This window comes from Corapipo altera, unplaced genomic scaffold (assembly GCF_003945725.1).
Source record: "Corapipo altera isolate COAL_440 unplaced genomic scaffold, ASM394572v1 104, whole genome shotgun sequence".
NCBI lineage: Eukaryota > Metazoa > Chordata > Aves > Passeriformes > Pipridae > Corapipo > Corapipo altera.
This window is the reverse complement of record NW_020884920.1, coordinates 2,786,443-2,808,118: the sequence shown is the minus strand read 5'-3', so window position 1 is coordinate 2,808,118 and position 21,676 is coordinate 2,786,443. Positions and strand designations below refer to the sequence as shown.

The window sequence follows — 21,676 nt, the reverse complement described above, 5'->3', positions numbered from 1 at the left end:
TGGTGGAAAAGGATGTTTGCAGTTTTGATGGCAAAGTACTGTAAGGCTTTGGGAGGAGCAGTCCATTTATGGAGTGAGATATATATTTGAAATATGAGGGTGTTTAAGCCATTGCCCTGGTGTGGGAGTGAATATCTAATGGGAAAATGAATTTGTCTGCCAGAGCTTAACTTTCCAGCCTGCACTGGTTACACAGCCTTGCTGAACACAGCTCCATAGCGTGACACAAAGTCCTTCTCTCCCTCAGCACGCATATTTTTGCTTCCCTCACCGTTTATTTCCTCACATTAGGAACCCTCTGTCTGTTTTTGTTAAAAGCAATACCCCTGCCTTTCAAAAAGGCTCTGGACTGTTTGCATTGCCGGGCTGTAGCTGCCTTGTCTAAGCAACAGGAGTGTGGAGAATTTCAGCCTTTGGTGTAAAGGTGTTGAATGTAAAGCAGTCACAGACCGTGATTGAGCACAGGACGAGCACACTTAGCTTGACGTGGGCAGCATTTGCTAATGTTTCTCCTGAGGTACATTTTGGTTCAAGTCTGTTGGGCTCTGCCTTACTAATGATGGGCAGGATTCAAGCTGGGTGTTAAAAGCTTTGGTTGTGCTGCTGCTGTTAATGAAACTGTTTAGTCAGTTGTAAAAGGTGTAAATTCCCACCAGAGCCAGCCAAATTGGTTTGTGGTTTTTTTTTGCTGAGAAGCTTACAGTGGGGGGAGAAAAAAAAATCTCACTGATATAAACCCCACATTTCTTATATTAAAAATAAACCAAGAAAACCCTCAAACCCACAGTTGATTAAATGATCAAATAAAATGATCAATAAAATGGTAGTGTTTGAGTTACAGATTTGGGTTGGTTTTTTTTTTAAGCTGCTTTTCACAGCCTCTCTGAGAAGTGGTTTTTCTAAATTTATTAATGGCCAAGGGGAATCGTCTGTTGAAAAAGCAGCTTTTTGGTAGTGTCTGTTCATCTAGATGTAATCGTGCCAATTTAGTTTAAAAATAAAAACACGATTAAAATTACTTTTTGATTTCAAGTTAAATGGGCTGTAAAGCCTGCTTAAATTAAAATTGTAACATTTTCCTGATGCAATGCTGTGTGTCATTTCTGAAACTGGTAATTTTGACTTTCTTCTGTCACATACTTTATTCTGCCGTAAAAGGTAGGCAATAAGACACATTTTTAAAAACCTTTCATTACAGATGATTTGAAAGTTCCCAGGAGAAGGTTTTGAGTCTTTGGAAATAAAGCCTTGTTAAGGAAGAAAACCTACTTTTCTCCTTTCCCTGAATCTTTTCCAGATTTAGCTGATGGTCTTCTCTTTTATTTGTTTCGTAATTGTGTTCAGGATTGTCTGTGTATTGCAATAACTTAATATGTGGTCGTGCCTCCCTCTAGTGATGGAGCCCAGCACTTATTCAGCTTTCTGTTGGTTTGTTTTTTTTTTTTCCAGCTACAAGTTCTTTTGCCCTTAGTTGAAATATGTTGTCTTCAGTGCTGATAGTGCAGTGTTTGATTTATAAAGTCTGTGGCTATGTGTGTATAGAGCAATGTGCAGTACAAACACCAAATATTTTTGCCTGCCCTAAAAGTCTTGGATTAGTTTTCTCCATTAAAATTAATGGTTTGGTAGATGCTTAAGAAAACATCATCAGACGTTGGCATCTAAATTTATTTTTATGGCAATGAAGTGGAGAATCTCAGATAGTCCTGGCTTACCTGTTGCTACAGTGCAAAATTCAGTTTAGTAGAGGAGGTTTCCGTGTGAAGTTAGAGACAATTGATTGTATGACCCTCTTCCCTAAATGGCTGATCACCAAGCTTTTAAACACAGGCAGAAGAGTGCCTGGAAGGTAATTTTTTTGCAAGCTGATTATTCTTTGTCTCAGTCTTTACACTGCAGTGAGCTTGGTTTTTATTCTTAGTAATGGTACCTTTCCAACACTGTTTAGTGGCTGTGATAGACACTTGCCAGCTACTATTTGTCTCACAACCTGACAAACAGTCTCCAGTTTCTTTTCAATAACAGGAGATGCTCAGGAGCAAAGCAGGAGTTAATTGTTAATGTAGGGGCATATGAGCAGGAAGTGACTTCAGAAAACAAAGGAGGCGTGGAAAAGGTACCACAGGGGAATAATTTGCTATGGAAGGTGCCATCCATTTCTGTAAAACTGGAGACAGATCTAGCTCAACTAGTACCCCTTAGCTGATCTAAAAAGGGGAGTTATGGTTAATACACACACAGTAACAACTTTTTCCAAATGCCATATGGCTTTGCTAAACAGAGAAAATTTATTTTATCTCAATTTTCCATCCTTCACCCACTTTCCATTTATTACTGTGCGTTTTTTAGAGCCAGTGTTTGCGTTACTGAAAAGGCCCTAGAGATCATCCCACCACAAAGAGGCAACACCATTACAAACCCACCTTTTGCACTGGTATTTGCTTGCAGTGCAATCTGTGTTTTGTGTAGCCTGTGCAGTTGCCAATGTCTCAAGGCCTCCCAGAGTTCAAATGATGATGCATATCCCGTTTGCTCCATCACCCACCTTGGGTGCTTTTAGACACGGAACCGCAGCACTGAATTTCCTGAACCACAGGTTGAAATCAATTTCTTTTAGCAGTGATTGTTTACATGTTTGAGTTGCACAGACTCTCTCGGTACTTGCTATTTTTCCTGGGGCAGAAAACCTTCCTGTGGTGCCAGCATGGGGAAAGAGGAGAGGGTCCCTTCAGCAATGAACACGTAAGCACCAGCTCACTTCTCTTGGCAACTTCAGGATCGCTGAGTAATGTAGCTGAAAGTGCCATTAATCGTGTGTGATGGACTCTCACTGCTGGTTTGGAGTGTGTTGCTGGAAGTCTTATAAATAGAGTAAATTATATTTGCAGCAGCAGGAGGAAGTATCGTGGAGCTTTTTAACTGCAGAACAAAGATAGCAATCCAAAGGTTCAAAAGCTCAAAAGAAGATTGCCCAGGGTCACTTTGATAGCACCAAGTGTGTCTGCTCTGCTGTTTAGGAAAAAGTGATGAAAGGAAGGTGTTTAATTAGCGGGTCAAGTTAACCATGCAGCCACCATTAGTTAAAGCACATTTTCCCCCCTGACTGTGAATGCTGTAGGCATTGTGCACTGAAATGTGTTGATGGTTGTAGTTTATAATATGAAAAGTCGGCCAAGTGATTCATAAGCTTTTGTCTTATGGAAAAATGATGTAGTAGTTGCACTGTTTTTTTTTTTTTTTTTAAAGTGAGAAAAGCTGCATATTTATTTTCCATGATTTCTAGCTGCATATTTGGAGTCTCTGGAGAGATTTTCTAAAACAATCCTGGCAGAGTATTCTAGAATTTGGGATATAGGGGGAAACTTTTCATCAGCGTTGTCCTGTGAGGTGGTTAACGTGAAGGAATGAGGCTGCTTACAGCTCGAGCTTTGCTGCAGTTCTGAAAGACAGGCTGTGAAAATGGACTTCTTTGGTTACTTGTGGTACCTCCCAGAATGGTCATCTCTACTTTTCCTCTTGCTGTCCAAATACAATATTGACTTTGGGCCTTGAGATGTCTTTTGGAAAGTCAAATACAAGGAAACACGTAGGTGAAGTTGGTTCAGGACAGGGTGAAGGGCACAAAGGAAAAGGGAAGAGCAGTAAATCTTTGGTTCTGGTGTTGAGATCCTGAAGCTGATGGCTTATTCCCATCACCTGCTGTCAGAGAGCCAGCCATGTGTTTTGACATATTGTTTCATGTGGGAAAAGGGACATACAGAATGTGTTTGAAAAAGTATTTTCCTACTCCAAGTGCTCACAGAGTTGTGTTTAAAGTCATGGTTCTTTACCACTTTTACTCATATAAATCGTGTTAAACTGATTTGCCCAAAGAACCTGCTCTATGTGTTGCTGCTTAAAATGAAATAAACCCCAAAACCACTGAAGACTGGGGAATGTATATTGCAAACTGAAAAGAAAATGCTTTTAGGTTGGGCAGCAGGGTTTGTTTAAAAAAACAATGGATGAGTGATGATAAGCTCAGAGCCGTCCATCTCCATAAGGGCTGTTAGCTCAGAAGTGTTGTAAATCTATTGCCCATCTTCTCTTTTCCTTGGATGTCCCAAGGTGTGTCAGTCACAAAAACAAATAGAGCCTGTGGGACTTCTTCCCCTAATCTTCTGGAAAGTTGGACAGAAGTTTAATTACAGTGAGGTGTCTTTTATCTGACAGAGGGAAAAGTGCTAGCTTTTTAATAGGCTTTATGAGTTATTTTGTGATCAAAAGAAGCACTTAATGTCTAATACAGGGCGAGGTAGGGAAGTTTTCCCCCTTCCTTTGTTCATCTATATGGCACATTGCACCTTGATTTATATGTGGAGGTGTCTGTGTACCTAATACCAGACAAATGTTTATTCACAGTGCTTCAGGGCAATATTAACTGCTGGCAGGTTCTGCATTCATTTACAGAGTGAGGTTATGAAGAAATGACTCTAGGTATTGCTTTTTTGTTCTCCAAAATGGATCTTTCCTTCACTTTTATAGCAGAAGGTACTTGGTAGTGTCCCATTAAGTGACCAATCTACATATTCAAACAGTAAGCTTCTAGAGCAACATCTGATTATTCATGGCTCTAATTGGGTAGATACAAAGCTTTTCTAATTTTTTTCTATCATATAGTTAGCAGAAAATAGGAAGGCAAAAAATAATTTAACCAAGACATTGACTTATGCTTCTAATTCAAAAAACATGGGATTTTGCCCAGACCTTTGCTTTTCATGATTGTGCCATTTTTAGTCTGATTTCCTGAGGAAGTGAAGCTTATTACTGTGCTTTGTGCGTGTATGTAGATGAGATTGTCTGTGCCTACCCTACTTTTGAACTTGCAAGTTGTATTCTGACAAGTTTGGCAGATGGTAGAGGTCTCAAAAATAATAAATTTCAGCAAGTTTAAGGACATCAGATCTTCATCTCCCTGGGAGACATCCTGAGGTCATGTCCTGTTTGGGATCAGAGCCCTGCATGCAAACAGACCCTCCTAAATGTCACATTCTCAGTGAGGCTCCTTTGAAGACCGGACCTCCTTGGCCACCTTGAGCCTGGCACTCAGGGAGCCCTGTTCTGGTACCCTGGTAGCATCACAATCCATAATTCCTGCTATGCCATGCTTTCCAAAGGCTTATGGCATTTGATAATACCATGGCAACGTCATTGGCATCGTTTTCATGCTTTTCATGTTTCGTATCATTTTGATATGAGAAACAGAAGTCTACTTGAGTCAATAGTCACCTTTGGAGAGAGAAACCCATAGGAAACCAGGCAACTTTGGTTCTGGAGCTCATGGAACTACTCTTTCTGTTTAAAAGAAAATATATAGGGAAAGCCTAAAAAGCTGCCTAGAGGGACAGACATAATGGTAACTGTACCATCTTCTCAGCCTGGAGCTCTGTTGGAAACTGTGTAGTGCAAAATCAGCACAAATATTAATACTTGGTTTCTTACCTTTTATTTGACTGTGCTTCTGGGAGAACATTCAGGGATAATCTGTGCTCTGATCACTTCTAATGATTAAAAAAATGTTAGAAATTATTTAACTCTGTTCTTAATAGTTCTTGTTCCAATGTTTGTGATTGACCCCGGGCATTGCTGCCAACATCCCTGGTGCCTGTGCATCTCTTTATTACTAGAATAAACAATAGCTTTTATTTGTTAGTGCTCACCTGGAGATGCTGATTCAGCATTCCCTTGGTAGCAGTGTGCATTATTGACCAGAAAAATGTGTAAAAATAAACAGTTAGTTTGATAGGAAGCACAGACTGTTCCTGGTGGTGTGTTGTACAGCAGACACTGTGTTTCAACACGGAGCTGCACTGTAAAAGTTAGGGAAGGAGAAGTCAGCCTCGCATCTCTTCTGTGCATGACTCACATCTGCACTATAAATCTTTCGCTTCTGTGAGATTAAAATTCCTAAAAATTCTAGCTGGCTGAAATAGATGTATCTTAATACTAGCCAGGAGTTCTCAGAAACCAGAATGAATATTTAGAATTATTGAAGTAATTAGAAGTCAAAACTTATTATCTATTTTCATTATTCTTATTCTTTCCTTCTTAGCAGAGGGATGCTATGATCAAACTAATGATTTACAGGAGGCTGATGGGCAAAGGAAGAGTGCTCCACATCGGTGGTATATTTGTGATATGAATACAAAGGGAGGAATTGTAATCTCAGCTGTGCAGTAGGCAGCAGTACAAAAATATTCTACTTTTGAAACCAATAGTATTATGTAAAACCATATATTCAGCCTATTGCCAAGCTTTGTGTAGAGCTCTGGGAATTGTAGTGCTTTAAGATTTCCAGTTCTTAAGGATTTGTCTTTTATTGCCTCTGCAGCGTGGCAGTATGCCTTGAAAAACTGGATGTGAGTTGGAAAGCGGAGAGCCTGTCAGTTTGGTAATATCTTGAGGAATCAGTCTTGAAGTCACCAGGATGGTTCCATGGACGAGGTAGATGAATGTAGCCCGAGAAGTCTTGACTTAGTTTCTGGAGCAGCTTTGTGTTTACCTGGGTTGTGCTGAGTCACTGAATACAGTGACCGAGTGTCTCACGTTCTCACACGCAGATCCAGAAGACCACAGGAATGAAAACAAACACCTCTGCTCATCTGTCCTGCCTAGTCTGCACCTCGTTATTTTTAAGGCAGATAAAACACATTAATTCCTATCTATGAAGAACTTTTTGTTTCCTTGTCCCCCAAAAGCATGTGTTACACGTCTGTTTCTTCCCCTTTAGTATCTTAAAATGATATTCCTGGCCACAGCTCCTGAACTGTTGAAGTGTTTCATGAGAAACTGTCAACAGTCAAACAAGTCTGTGTATAAGTTTTTTTGCTCTTAATTTGTAATGCTGGAACTGCAGTATAGCTTTCCTGAGCAGCCATGGGAAGCCAGAGGAAGATTGGTGGCAGAATGCAGAATGAATTTTCTGTCTCTTCGTACTCATTTACCTGAACACCTCCTGTAGCTGCTGTAATAAGAGGAGTGTCGAAGACTATGGATTTTTCTAAAATATTTTAGGATACTGTTTATATTGTTTATTTTAAGCAGACTGATGGGGACAGGCAGAATACACTGAGACATTTTACCAAGGTAAATGTGAATTCTCTAGGATTTTGTAACTGCTGTGAAGCGGTGTCAGTTCAAATACTGCACAGAATAAGGTTATGTCTGAAAAATAGGTTGTCTGGCCTGGGATGTCTCAATCAGTTGATTGTATCTGCACGTACACTTTGTTCAGCTCCATAACTAATCACCTCTCTAACAATTTCTCATCTGGATCACATCATCTCTACTGCCTGCCACTTTCAGCCTGCTGTTATTGGTATTTTCATTATGTGTTTTCATTTTAATATTCTTCATGGCTGCTTGCATGCACATGTGAATGTACAGAGTGAAATACTGTATGTATATCACTGGTGGTGGTTATAAATATTCTCCTACTGTCAAAGTTTTATCATCTGTGCAAAAGACATACTGCTTGGAAAGTTTAATAAAGAAGTAAGCTGCTTGTCTTTTTTAGCTGTGTAAGGCAAAAAAAAAACTTGTCATAAATTGCAGTCAACCCCCCTCCCAAAAAGCAGCTTTCTCTTGCTACTCTGAAAGTTAAATGACTAATGTGCATAATTTATTTGAGCATCTGTGCTAAAAACTTGCATACCAAGTTTTAGTTCAATGTGATCAACAATGGCGAAAATTAGGATTTATCATGGAAATGCTGACGGATGTGAACATGTGTAGGCTAAACCAGTGCCTGACAAACCTTCTTATTGTGCAATGCTAATGGTGAAACACATTTTTTTTTTTCTGCTGTAATTGCATTTCCCCCCCGGCTGCTTAATTTTCTCCTTTTCAAATTCGGTAGTTTTAGCTGCACTTCATATTTGGATTCCTGCTTTTTCTGGAGTCTGCATAAAACCTCCTAAGTTGTCTTGTGATATTTCTAAGCATAAGATACCCTGAGCTGCCTGGGTGAGCGAGGGGAGCCTTGGCATCCTGAGATAGTGCTGGTGCTTTGCAGTAACGAGCTCAGAACAGGAGATGGTGCCGGCAGCCTTGGCAGCTGCTCTGGCTTCTCTCCCCTCCTCCTCCACCTTCTCTGCCTTGCACAGCCAGGGTGTTGTCACCAGGATTATAAATTCTGGAACCAATTAGCTAAAAAATGTTACAAGTGAAAGGAAAGAAAGAAGCTGTAGAACATCTTGATGTGAATGTGCCTCTCTCAGAAACTCTTTCTGTGGAGAACTCAGATCACAGAATCACAGAATGGTTTGGGTTGGAAGGGACCTTAAAGACCATCTCATTCCAACCCCCTGCCATGGGTGGGGATGTGATTTACTGGACCAGGTTGCTCAGGGTCCCATCCTTCCTAGCCTTGAACACCTCCTGGGATGGGATATCCACAACCTCTCTGGGAAACCTGTGCCAGGGCCTCACCACCCTCTGGGTAAGGAATTTCTTCCTAGTAACCGACCTAAGCCTGCCCTCTGTCAGTGTGAAACCACTGCCCCTTGTCCTGTCACTGTCTGCCTGTATAAAAAGTCCATCTCCCTCCTTTTTATAAACCCCTTTAGGTACTTGAGGACCACAGTAAGGTCTCCCTGGAGCTGTCTATTCTCCAGGCTGCACAGCCCCAGCTCCCTCAGCCTGTCTTCCTAAGAGAAGCCTCCTGGCATCTTCATGGCCCAGTTGTAGCCTTTTACTACAGCTCTGGTGTGGCTTTTGGTGCAGCATCAAGACACTTCTGAGGCATCTGTTTAAGGAAGGAGAAACTGGTTTGAAGGAGTCAAGCAAAGGGAGAACAACACAGGGCCTTCTTAAGAAATTGGGCTTATAAATAAGGTCTTCTGTTAAACATTGGAAAGATCCTGAGGGTTTGTGCCTTGCTAGTGCTTCCTCCTTTCTCTTTGTCCACAAGATTTCCTAAATTCCCAAATTCAGACTGATTGTTTGGTTCCTGCATGAACATCACGAAAGGGAAATGTGTTTATAGTCAGTTCCTCTCTCTGTCTCTCTTTGAAACAGTATTTGTTGTGGTTTTGGGCAGCAGTGGTTCAGCCATGCCCTGTTGCTTAGAAGAAATTCTGATAATTTCTCAGTGCAGTCATTGTGTTGCAGGAATGTCCTTAGGAAGGAGAGGAGATAGAGATGGGTTCAGGAGGGGTAGCTGGCAACTGGTCCAGTTATTTTGTTGCTGGTTACTTGATTTATTTTTCCTTTAGCCGTACAAGAAAAACTGTGGTAGGATGTGACATTTAGAGGGCCCGCTGGGGCTGGATGTGTGGTCAGAAGGAAGGGTTGGGCACGATGTTCTGTTAGAGTTTAAAACAGTGTTCCAGCAAAATGTAATTTCCTTGTCATATATTATGTATAGACTGGTTTTACATATTTTCAATATTTAAAACAATGTTCATATTCATAACTTTTAAAATATGTTCTCACTGTTAAGAGATGGAAATCAGTTAAAATAAAAACCATGAAAAAAAATCCCAACAAACCCCCCAAGCTTTCCTTTTATTCAAGTAACAACAATCAAATTCTTATGAGTGGAAAAACTACTGAAGAGGCTCTCTGTTTCTCAGCCAGAGAAAGCTTTTGAAATATTTATGGAAATAAACCAAAATGTGTCCCTTTCTGACTGTACAAATAAGGGATTATCAGATCTAGCCTGTGGCAGTTACAGTACACAGAGTCCAAAGCATCTACAACTAATAAAAAAGAGCGTATGCTTTAAGAAAAAGCTGTGAGGGTTTTTCTTTATGGGACTCTACTGACAAAGCAGCACATACCCATGGGTTATCCTCATGAAAAGTCCCTCTTCTTGCACCTTGCATTGGAGGTAAAAATTGTTATCGAGACAATGCATTAAAGAACCAGACTGAAGTGACTTTGTAGCCCTTTCTCTTGTAGCTGGGAGTGAGGAGCAGGGCTGCTTCCATCCCCTCCTGCTGAATCCTGTGCTACCAGGCAGAGAATTGCAACACAGGTTGTCTGGCTGTGTCACACTCACAATTTATTGAGTGGACTTGCTCATCTGGTTCTTATGCCTTGCTTTTCATTCTGCATATCTTGCTCTGGTGTAAGAATTGGAGCTTATTGAAGTCAGAGTGCATTTTGATGTTTCACAGAAGAATCAGCAGAGCCAGGTTTGTAAGGAGAAGTAATACCTTTTATTAGACCCACTGATAGGATTAGCAGGCAGACATGCCTTTGGGCACACAGCCAATGCTCGAATCTGATAGAGAAGCAAAAGCCTTTAAGCTAAATGCAGGTTGAGAACAATTGCTCTGAGTTTAACTTGATTAATCAATTGGACAGTTTGAGAGAGAAGGGATGTGGGACAGGGGCAGGTATCAGACAGAAGAGATGAAAGGGCTGTTCACATCTGTGAGAAAGAGACCATCTAATTGGTTCTGATACATGACCAGGGTTTGGATACTTGGGTAAGACAATCAGCAGAGTGAAATTTTTCTACAGAGAAGGAAATTGGAAGCAGATAGTGTGTGTCATTTTTTTGTTGGATCTCCATAGCAGTGAATCCAGTGCTTCACTGACTCAGCACTGGGGTGTCAGCCTTGCAGTTAAGGGACTAGAACTTCAATTTAATATTAACCAAAAATATTATTTTCTAGACTGTCAATAAAATAATTTTACTATATTGTTTGACTTATCTCCTCTGGGCACTCGGGTGCAGCAGCAAGTCTGAACTGCCAATACAGTGACTGCTGAATGAGTTTTGTTTTGTTTGTCCAAACACTTTCTAGGATCAAGTGTGTTCACTGAGCTGCACTGTTCCTGCCTCTTGCACTGCAAGTGCTGTGGGCTCTGCTGATGCTGGGAAAGGCCAGTTGTAGATACCAAGTGGGATGTTGGTGCTCGTGGCAAAATCTGCTGTTAGTTTTGAGTAACTGTTTGGACTTAGCAGCAGTATTATGTAGCTTGTTTATTTTTTTTAACTGCGTTCTATTTAATAAAAGTGCACCTGCTGCTGTGTTACCTCGTGTCATGATGTGTAGTGCAGTGCACAGCCATGGGTCGTAAGTCTCTAACTTGCCTATTTGAGAGTAACATGATGTCTTTTAACATTGTATTTGTCAGATTTTTTCTTTCCTGATTGCATCCAAAAGGGAGAAAAAATGCTGATAATAACTGTGATTATTAAAAAACCCAAGAAACAGTAAGATAACCTGGGGCAGAGTGGCCTAAAAATACTTGATATTTTTAAGCTAATTACATTTTATATTGCCAATGACCTTTTGGAAACCTTTCATTTGCATGGATTGCACATGCCTCCAAGGAAATGCCTTTATGCAAAGAGAAAATGCATGCCAGTTGTCTCCTCAAACCAGAATGCAGGTCTGCTGCCTGTAGAATGTGCTCTTTTTCAAAAGAACTTCATAACATGCTTATTCTGAACTGCAGGGAGAGTTTTGCCTGCTGGAGAAGATGAGCACTCGGGGTGTGTAATCTTAACAGGCTGCTGCTTGAAAGTGAGGATTCTGTGTATAAACAGCAATGGTGGACATTCTTGAACTTACAGAGGAAATATTCATTAATACTTCAAGCCAGAGGAGACTTGAAATTCATTCTGACTCCCTTGGGAAATTTGTGGCAAACTTGTGAATGATGAACTATGGGCCTTATTTCAAACATACCTGCCAAGTAGAAGGCAGAAATTCCTCAGTTTTTGCAAGCTCTTAATTTGGATTTTTAAATTTTTTGTTGAAGTTGTTACTTCACCTCTTCCCTGAATTAATGCTGAACTGAATACTGGAGAATGAGACTGGATGAAGTTTTAGTAGTTTCTCATTTCCTGTCCTTTGGAGACAGTTGTCTAATTCTTGAATGAGAACTGAACGAGAGAGAGAGGAGTTGTTGCAACTCCCATGGATAATGTAGCTGTCATCGAGGCTGACAGGAGTTACAGTGTCTTTCTCCTTGCAAACCCGGCAGTCCTGGTCCGACAGCCTCAGACTTCATTGGCTTTGATGTTTTAAAAATAAAGTGAGTGGCATCTTTTTTTAACGTGTACAGACTTTGAAGAAGTTCCTCATGTCCTTAAAAAAACTGAATCAAACCAAGGAATCAGCGTGGATGCTACCATGCTTGATCAGTCAGGCTAGTTTTTAATTGAAATCTTTTCCACAGCACTTGTTAAGAATAAGTTCCTTTCCTAGTTCCCTGACTTCAAAAAGGTAGCCCAACATCATTGTTTCTGCTGCAAGGTATTGAGCCACAGTCTTGAAAGAGAAAAATCGGACATGTCATAAAATCCGTGACTCTTTGCTGATTGTTACTAATACAGAACTATTTACATATTCCCATACTGGGATTTATGCTGCTGGGTATTCACCACTGTGTAAAGAGAGGCTTATGTGGAGGTCAGGGGGTGTGCAGGAAATCTGAGACCAGCAGAAGTCTTACAGCAGAGATGAGCCAGGACTTGTTTTAGAAGGAAGTTGATGGCATAAGCAATATATATCTCCTGTGTATTTACACCTGGCCTAGACTGGAGCCTCTCTGGAGTACAGTAAATGTTATCTATGTTCTTCCTAAGTGTGTACAAAGACATGTGTTTGTGCTTATGGTCTATAATGTGATGCTTCTTTAATATGTTAAAGCTGCTTCAGGTAAACGGGATGAGGGAGAGGCTGGATGGGAACTGAGAGACCTGTGTAAGACAGGACTGCAGAAATATTCAAAACTCAATGAACCTTTGGAAACGGTTTTGTTCTGGGCTCTGGTTTTGACCCAGGACTTGTGTGTGATGTTAAGCAAGTCAGAGATCTGTCCCTCTGGCTGGTGGGAGTTAACAAACCTTATGACAGGGTTTACTAAAGCATGTCTTTGTCACTGCTTGTGCAGGGCTTTGCCAAAGAACAGTTCATGTCACTTGCAAATCCTGTGGCTTTTGCCTATGCCCCAAATAGACTTTTTTGAATTCTGCTCCATACAGACATGTGATAAAGCAGATACATTTTGTTTTGCTTCGATCAACTTTGTACTCCTTTCATCAAATAGCATCCTATTAAGAAAACAGTCGTAACCTTCCTAGGGAACGGAAGAAGCTGGCAATGTTTTGTGGAACAGACCACTATGCAAAGAGACCCTGCCTTAGTCTCCTGCAGAGTTCATGCTTGTACTGTTGGAGTGACAGAGAGATAGGAACAGTTAAGAACAGCTTTGTTTTGGCTCTACAACAGGGATTTGCTATGGCAGTCTTAAGTTTTGTTTCAGTGTGGATTTGGTGGTTTGCCTTACATGTTATAAAGGTGTGTATTCAGTGATTGAGAGAGAAGGTAAGATAGGAAGAAATAGAGAACAACTCATGAAGATGGTGAAGGGTCTAGATAAGAAGTCATGTGAGGAGTGGCTGAGGTATTTGGTCTGTCCAGCCTGGAGAAGAGGAGGCTGAGGGGAGACCTCATCAGAGTCTGCAACTTCCTCACAAGAGGCAGCGGAGGGGCAGCTCCGATCTCTGCTCTCTGTGACCCAAAGAAACGTATAGAGCTGTGTAAGGGAAGGTTTAGGTGGATATTAGGAAAATGTTCTTCACCCAAGTGGTGGTTTGGACTGACCAGGCTCCCCAGGACAGTGATCCTGGCCCCAAGGCTGACAGAGCTCAAGGAGTGTTTGGACAACACTCTCAGGGACAAGGGGGAATTATTCGGTCTGTCCTGTGCGGGGCCAGAGTTGGACTGGATGATCCATGGGGATCCCTTCCAACTCAGGATATGATCTAAAAATCCTATATTCGAACTCTGTCTTCTGGAGAAAAGGGGTGGAGTGTGAAGAGAAAAAGTATGTCATTACTGCCAAACCAGCTGCAGCTGAGCAAAACCACATATTAGAGTAAATCATCAATATTTCAGATCACCACTTTTATAAACAAATTTTAGAAAGTGAGAATGAAAACCTGAGGAAACAATGCAGAAGAGTAGTCTTTGTGTGTTAACGTCCCTTGAGCCCCTAGCAGGCAGGAGAAAAGGTTGTTTGAATTTTAATTTGATTTAAATTCCTTTTGATTTTGTAGTTCGTGCCAATGGTGTGTATATTGTCCCTGGAAAGTGAGCAGAGGATGTTTGAAACTCCCTTACTTTTATGCTTGGCTAATTTTACAGTCCTCCCATATTTTGTAGCTGTAAATGTTGCAGACTTTATTACATTTAAACTGGTTTTAATATAGTAGGTCATAAAAATTAAGAAACGAGAGGTAGTGTCCACTGCAGTGACGTTTTTAGTGCAGGCAGGATGCTTGTAAGTCACTGAAAGGCTTAAGCTGCAACTCCAGGATCATCTACTTAGTGAAGTCAGTGCAGAAATAGGAAAAAAAAAAAACAACCTGTCACAGCTGAGAATGAATTTCATTGTTAAAAAATTCCTCCTTTTCCTTTCATCTGAGGAGCTGCTTTACGCTTTGAGGCATCAATGCAGATGTGAGGAGAGGAGGGAGGCTCTGTTTCTCTCCTTTTCATAGAAAGGTTCAGCAAGTTCTGTACACTATATAGATGTGTATATATATATTATATATCTATCTATCTGTACAATACAGTGTAACTGACTGCTCATCTCTAACCAAGAGCTATGACTGGACCTGTCTTTATAACAGAGCTGCAAGAGCCATCTGCATATCCTGGTGCTGTCCCTGCAAGCTCTAGGCCATCAGTAAGGATTTTTTTGCTTTTGCAGATTGACCTGAGTGGTGAAAACCATTGGAAGCTTGTTCATACCTTCCTGCCTGGCTTCTTAACCAAAGACCCTTGCTAGGGGAGGAGTAAACAAGCGATCCCTGAGGAGTAAACAAGTAATCCCTACTTATGTCCAATCCCTGAGGTCCAGGGATCCTCTGCCCAGCCCAGGGCTGGGCTACAAATGTAGTGCTGAGGAGCAGCTCTAGTTTATCTGTTAATTGCAATTATTCGATCTGTAACTCATAAGGCTTCAAAAATATGATTTCATACATCTCCTTCCAGGAGGTTAATTACTCTTGCTGCATTTAAAAGCTAAAATAGCGTGGGAAGATAGGCAGTTACTGGAGGATGGTTCCATGGATGTATTTGACATTTCTTAACTGTTGGGTATTTGGCTTTGAAACTTCCTTCAGAGAGTGGCAAGGCTGGTGCCTGTGATCTCCACATGGGTCACAGCTTCATTTATTACCTTTTGGCATTAAAACTGTTTGAGAACTGATGCCTGTGGTTTTGTCTGTTCCAATTTCATCGTGGCTTAACAGTTAGCAAATGTTCCTGTAAAATGTTTATGGTGATTTCTTTCAGTGACAACTTCAGTTCCCACATCCTGAACTCGTATCTCTTAGCAGCTGCTTTACACCAACCTTCACATTCAGCACAAACTGGGAGCCACAGAGGCTGAGCTCACTTACTTGGATCCTTTACCGTATTAGAACATTAGACCATTTGTTTTGCTGCTTCCATTTTGAAAACCCACTAAGCAAAACCAAACAAGAAGCCCCTTAATCCATCAGAGTTATTAAAGCAGTGCCTGTTTGTCTGAAATATCACAAATGGAGAACGAGTTAAAACACAGTGTCTACTTGAGGCACAGTTGGCATGTTGGAGACCTCTGTCCACTAACCTGAAAACTCAATGTCAACTTTATTGACTTTACAGGCTGGCATTAATGGCCATGATAAATCAGTCTGCTTCTTGTTTTTGCAAATGATTTAATGGTCATAGAACTTGGACATAGAACTACATTAATTACATTTATTTTAATAATTCCTTTATTGCATCCATTTAATCATTCTGGGAGGCTGTGCAGTTGGAGTGTGTTTAAACCAGGTATCCCATCACTCATTCAGCTTTGCATCTAAACAAATATCTGAATAGCTAACCTTTTCCTTTTTTGAAACCTGCATTATTTCCCCACTGCTTCTTGATTTCTACAGTAGGAAAACCAAGAAATTAAAATTAGGAAGCCTTGATTGTATGTGCTTCTGTGTGAATTCTGCATCATGTGGCATTTGATTTCTTCAACCAAACTTTACCTGTTGTTTTCAAGACAACGGGAAGGAAAAGGTGCCAAATTTGCTGCTCTTTAAAACCTCAAATTTTTCTGTACTAAAAGCTTACAACTTTTTTTTCTTTTTTTTTTGTTTTTAAGTGGTTCAGGTTGGAAGGGACCACGGTGGGTCATCTGATCCAACGTCCCTGCAGGGTCATCCCAGAGCACGTGGCATAGGATTGTGTCCAGACAGTTCTGGAATACCTCCAGTGAGTGAGACTTCTCACCCTCTCTGGGCAATGTATTCCAGTGTGTGATCACCTGCATGGTAAAGAAGTTCTTCCTCATGTTCAGGTGGAACTTCCTGGGCATCAGTTCCTGCCTGTTGCCTCTTGTCCCGTTGCTGGGCCCCACTGAGCAGAGCCTGGTCCATCCTCTGACCCTTCCCTGCAAACACTGGCAGACACTGATGGGGTCTGCTCTCAGTGTCTCCTCTCGAGGCTGAACAGCCCCACCTCCCTCAGCCTTTCCTTGTAAGGGAGATGCTCCAATCCCTTCATCACCTTTGTTGCTTCTGCTGGACCCACTCTGTGTCTTTCCTGTTCTGAGGAGCCCAGAACTGGACATGGAAATCTGTCCTTATTACAAGGGGGCCTTACATCCCCTCAGGACTGACATTCTGCCCAACAGAACAGCTCAGGAATGCAAAAACCATCAACCCCCCAGCATTTAAAGTCAACAAATTTTTTTTTTATTTGCTTTCATTGTGCTGATCCTGCTGTTTTATTAAGGTTCTTCTGTAAAGATGAGAGTCAGTAACTTACTGTGATTATTGGTTCTGAAATTATGAAAATCCATGTCTAGGAACTGGTAGTTGAGAGAAACTGTATTATGAGATGTGATAAAAATTGTAAGACCTGTGATAACAATAGCCAACTTTTACTTGCACTGTGCAGCATTTTTCCTTTAAGTAAATATGATAATGGTTTCCTAGAAAAAAAATTAGCTTCCTGATAGTATCTCAAGCTGTCTTACATGCCCAAGTGCTGTTATGATTTCTAATCTTGTATCTGAGGTGCTTTTGTAACAGAGGATGGTTGGCTCTTGAGCCCTGATAGGCCTATCTCTGCGTAATTCTGTAACTTAGAACAAATCCTCTGGAGAGTTCGTCCTTGCACATATGGGGACAAAGGAAAGCCAAAACTTCCCTTTCTGGTGCTGGATGAGATTTGAATTTTCAGCAGTGTCCTGTCCAGCCAGCTCGGAGGGCTTGGTGTGTTCCCACCTTGCACAGCTGTGCTCCCAGCCTGTCTGTGCATGAGCAGAGAACTGGCACGACTTGGAGGGGAGGCACAGGGCTCTTCATCTGGGTATCAATCCAGCATTCAGAATCTTACCTTTTTCTCTTCCTAGCACCTACAACATTGTCCACTGTAAAGGAGAAATGAAGCTTGAGTTAAGCTCAGGGGTGTGTAAAAGGTACTAAAATGTCTTTTGCAGCGAGTACTTTGGCAAGATGAGTTAATGTGCTTTACTGCTCTGCAGTGGAAGCCACGGATTTCATTCAGTCTCTTTCCATCTGTCTTTAAATTGTGTTCACAATTTCGTTTTTTCTTTTTTCATTCCTTTTTTTTTTTTGATCTTTTTGTTCTTTTAGCCCTTCATGGGTCCCGTGTAACTTAAAGGTCTGCAATCCCTTACCCAGTCTCTTTGAAATAAACTCCCTCACGTAGAAATTGCCAGCAGGGAGACCGTTGGACGTGATGTAGCATTCATTTCTCTGCTGCATTGGGTAATGATTTCCTGGTTCCAGGAGCAAGAGATTAAAATTCTGGTGAGAGGATTTGCCCCCTTCCTCACTCAGCAAGGCCTCTGTGCCAGGGCTCAATCACTTCCTCTGCAGCAGCAGGAGCAGAGGGAATGTGATACTGTGGTCATTCAATCAGAGGGAGAAATGCTTTAATCTCTGCTATTCTGTCTGATAAATGCTTTCTCCTTTGTTCTGAATTCAGATCTCTAGTGTTCCTATTGTTGCAAGGATTGGGGGAGAAAAGAGATCATCCTGTCCAGTTAAGTGTTCAGTGATGATGCCTTCCTTTATTCCCAGAGGTACTTTTGTGATTTAGTTACAGAAATGCAATTGCAGGAAGGGCAGAAAAAGCATAGCAAAGAAGTGGGATGATCTTGCAAATCCCACCACAACCTGTAATTTCCCTAAAACAAGGACAGCATATTTTGTGAGTGACTTTTACTTGCAAAACTGTGGTGGAGATAGAGCAGCTTTTGCTTCAGCATGTGGTCTTTGCTCTGAATACTTGGGATGCTCCATATTAATTTGACAGATGAACTTCTGACCTGTGCAGCCACTTCCTTTTTTGCATGTTCCTCTCCATTGCAGCCGTTGCACAGAAATGTGATGGATGAGTATTGACTTTGCTGCTTTCTTTTGCTCCCTTTGCTGTATTGACATGAGTTAATAGGGCTGAAGTGGAAGACGGAGTCGGTACAAAGTGGAGAGAGATTTTATGTCAATAGGGTTTGTAAGATAAGAAATACAGCATTAAGGGTGAACACACAGGAGAGTTAGTAGCTAAGAAACCACTCAATGTGTGAACAAGAGAAAGACACTGACCAAGAGCTATAAACTCTTTTTCAATGAAAATATATTTTCTTGTTTGGTGTGATGTGGTATTAGTAATTAGTTTTTCTCAGTGCTGTCAAATGGTGAAAGATGGGTTGTTGTGTTTCATAATGGTGTTATAATGTTTCATTATATTGGCTTTACAAATTTTTTGCTTGATTAGTTGATCACACTATTAGAGGGGAGTGCCTCCATATTTAATACTACTACTTATGTCCATATGCTCCTTTGATTTGGCCATATTTAAAGTGGAAATGAGTGTGTTAAGTGAAATTTAAGCTTGAAGGTGATTGGAAATGGAAGGCAGAACAAGTTCTGATGGAGCAATAACAGTTAGTTCACCCAGCTTCAGAAGGCTGTAGATCATTTAAGCTACTTAATAAACGGCGTGTGTATTCTAGAATTTTAAACCCGTTGTTAGTGAGTAAGGAGCCCACTGGAAGGATACTTTGGCTGTACATCCAAATGAAAAAACATTTTAGGTCTTCTCGTGTTCAGTGGTTCCAAAAAAAAAAAAAAATCTGCTGATATGTAACAGCAGCTTGAAAGGCTGAAGAAACGCTGTCACTGGTATCAGGAAATGATTTGAGTGTCTTAAAATAAGTGCTGTGCTGCCACTGTACAGGGCATTGTTGGATCCTTAAAATGTCACTGGATTACAGGAAGGAGACTGCCAGGGGCAAGAAGCAGCCCTGGATAACAAATTGCAGCAGGTATTTGGAAAGTGGCTAAATACGTGTTCACTGAAAGATGAAAGGAGGCTCTTAGTATTGCTTATAATTATGAAAGAGATGAGTTTTGCTGGTGGCAAAGTTATTTAGATGGGTTGACAATTGAAAAATGAGTAGTTTAGTTTAATATTGGAAAGCTAGAAGTGAATGAGAGCACTTAGACCAAGTTAATTATGGATGGATGTGTGCTATAGGTATGGGAGAAAAACATTAAGGGATATTTACTGGGACAAATTTTCAGTTAGCCTTTGGTTTGGGAGCTCTTTTTGATGAGAAAGATGTTCTGCAATTTTCAACTGATTAGTGTTTGTGGCATTTTAATGTTCTTTGAAAATTTCCATGGATTTCTAAAGGGGCCCTGCCTAGTTTGGCTCATAAAGCTCTTCTGCTTTTGCACTGGGCTTGGGTAGAACTAGAATAAGGAAAAAGCAGAATCCACTTCACTGCAGGCCACAATATTAAATCTGTACTACAGATAAATAATGGCATAAGCCAATGAGTTCCCTAGAAATAACCTTTCCTTTGGGACCTTTTTAGAAGGTAACAAAGGAAATTTCTTTCTCTTCCTACTTTAAATGTCATTTTTTTTTGGGCTTAAAATCTTCATACCTAAACATGCAGTAAATATATTGCTGCCTGATTGTTCTGGAAACATGACTCCTTTGGTAAAGGACATAGGTGAGCATTTTGGTGAGGCTACATCTGACCCTGACTTTCAAACAAGCTCCTGGCAAATTGAGCTTAAAGGCTTTGCTGTATGGTAATAGATTCCTATAGGGACAACCATTCTGCAGGAATTTAAATTCTGGCAACCTTATTATGATTACAATGTGGTGTGAAATGATGGAGATGTTGCATGATTTTTGCTGTATTCGTTCAATTTGTTTTTATGGCAAAAGAATGCAAGCCTGTAGACGAAATGTTTCCTTCTGTCTGTTCTTGGCAAAAGTTTAAGGGCTGGTTTTTGCTCTAAAATGAAGAGAAGAATTCTTCAGAGTTCTTTTATTATAGTCAGAGAATATTTCCAACATGTTATCTGTTGTACATGCAAGTTCCCTACAGAGCAAGGCTTTACTTGGGCCAGTGTTTGGTGGGTTTTGTTTCTTTCTAAAAGAATTAGTTTCTTCCAGCTCTGTTGACTTTCCTGTGATTATCAACCAATCTGCACTTTGTCACGTAACACTTGGTAAAGATAAGAAACCGGCACAAAACTAATATTCATAACACTCACATTCACAACAAATCTGAAATGTGACTATCTATGGAAACTCCAGACCAAACTGCCAAACCAGAGGGGAGGGGGGAGCAGGTTTTTTAAAGCCAGTTTTGTGCAAAACAGCAAAGGAAGGAGCAGGGATATGGCTTTCACTCAAGCCAAATGCAGAGACAGCTGGTTTGCTCTGTTTTGACAGTGGCAAGGAGAAGGGTATGTGTGTTCTGTAGCCCACACATTCAAAAGTAATACAGAATTTGGAGAGAAAGTGTGGGGAGGGGAGGGAAGAGGAAGCGTGGGTGATGTAGGGCTGATGAGGGTGATGTGGGAGGACGTTTGATTTATTACCATATGGGAAGAATTAGTAGATATACAACCACAAACCAAAGGAAATTGGGTTTTACTAGTTAGGTGGTCTTGTAGATTACAGAAGTATCTGATGTTGTGTGTGTGCCTAAGATAATTCAACATGGTCAGAGAAGGCTGCCTGTAAGGGGACTTGCTCAATAACAACTGTTTAAAAAGACTTGTATTTTTCTCCTGACATGCTTTTTGTGACTGAGCAGGTTAAGACCATAATTGATTTTCTTAAACCCTCTTTTTCCTAATGACTTAGAGCTAAAGAGAGACATTTCAGTATGGAGAATTTCATTTTGTGTCTTCCAAAGTTGAATCCATTGATTTTTCTGAGGATTAACAGGCTTGGTGGTGTGCTAATTATAAAGAACTTTGTGATAGAAAATTGCAAAAGACTATTGCAGTGGGTGGACTCAAATGTACTCTATATTTTTGAACTGAATTCCTTTGGCTTTAACTCATATCTTAAATGTTGAGTTCCTTTCTCTTTGGCTCTAAGTGGCCATTTCAGCTGTGGACCAAAATATCTGCATGAATTCCTTCACCACATCAAGGCTGTGGTCACAGTAGGAAAGTCAGACATTTACTTTCTATTCCAAATGTTAGAAATGTCAAACAGGGACTGATACTTGGACAGAATTGAGAGGGGAAAAGTGCAGGCATTGAAGAAAGTAAGGTTTGATCCTTCAGAGGCCCATGACTGGGATTGAATGGGTTTGATTTCAGTTTAATAATTAC

General features: G+C 40.8%; 1 protein-coding gene across 1 annotated transcript in view; it reads left to right on the top strand.

The window, feature by feature from the left end:
* Positions 1-21,676, top strand: part of MAD1L1 (mitotic arrest deficient 1 like 1) — a 353,651-nt gene that overhangs the window by 38,114 nt on the left and 293,861 nt on the right. The gene's annotated exons all lie outside the window — the stretch shown is intronic.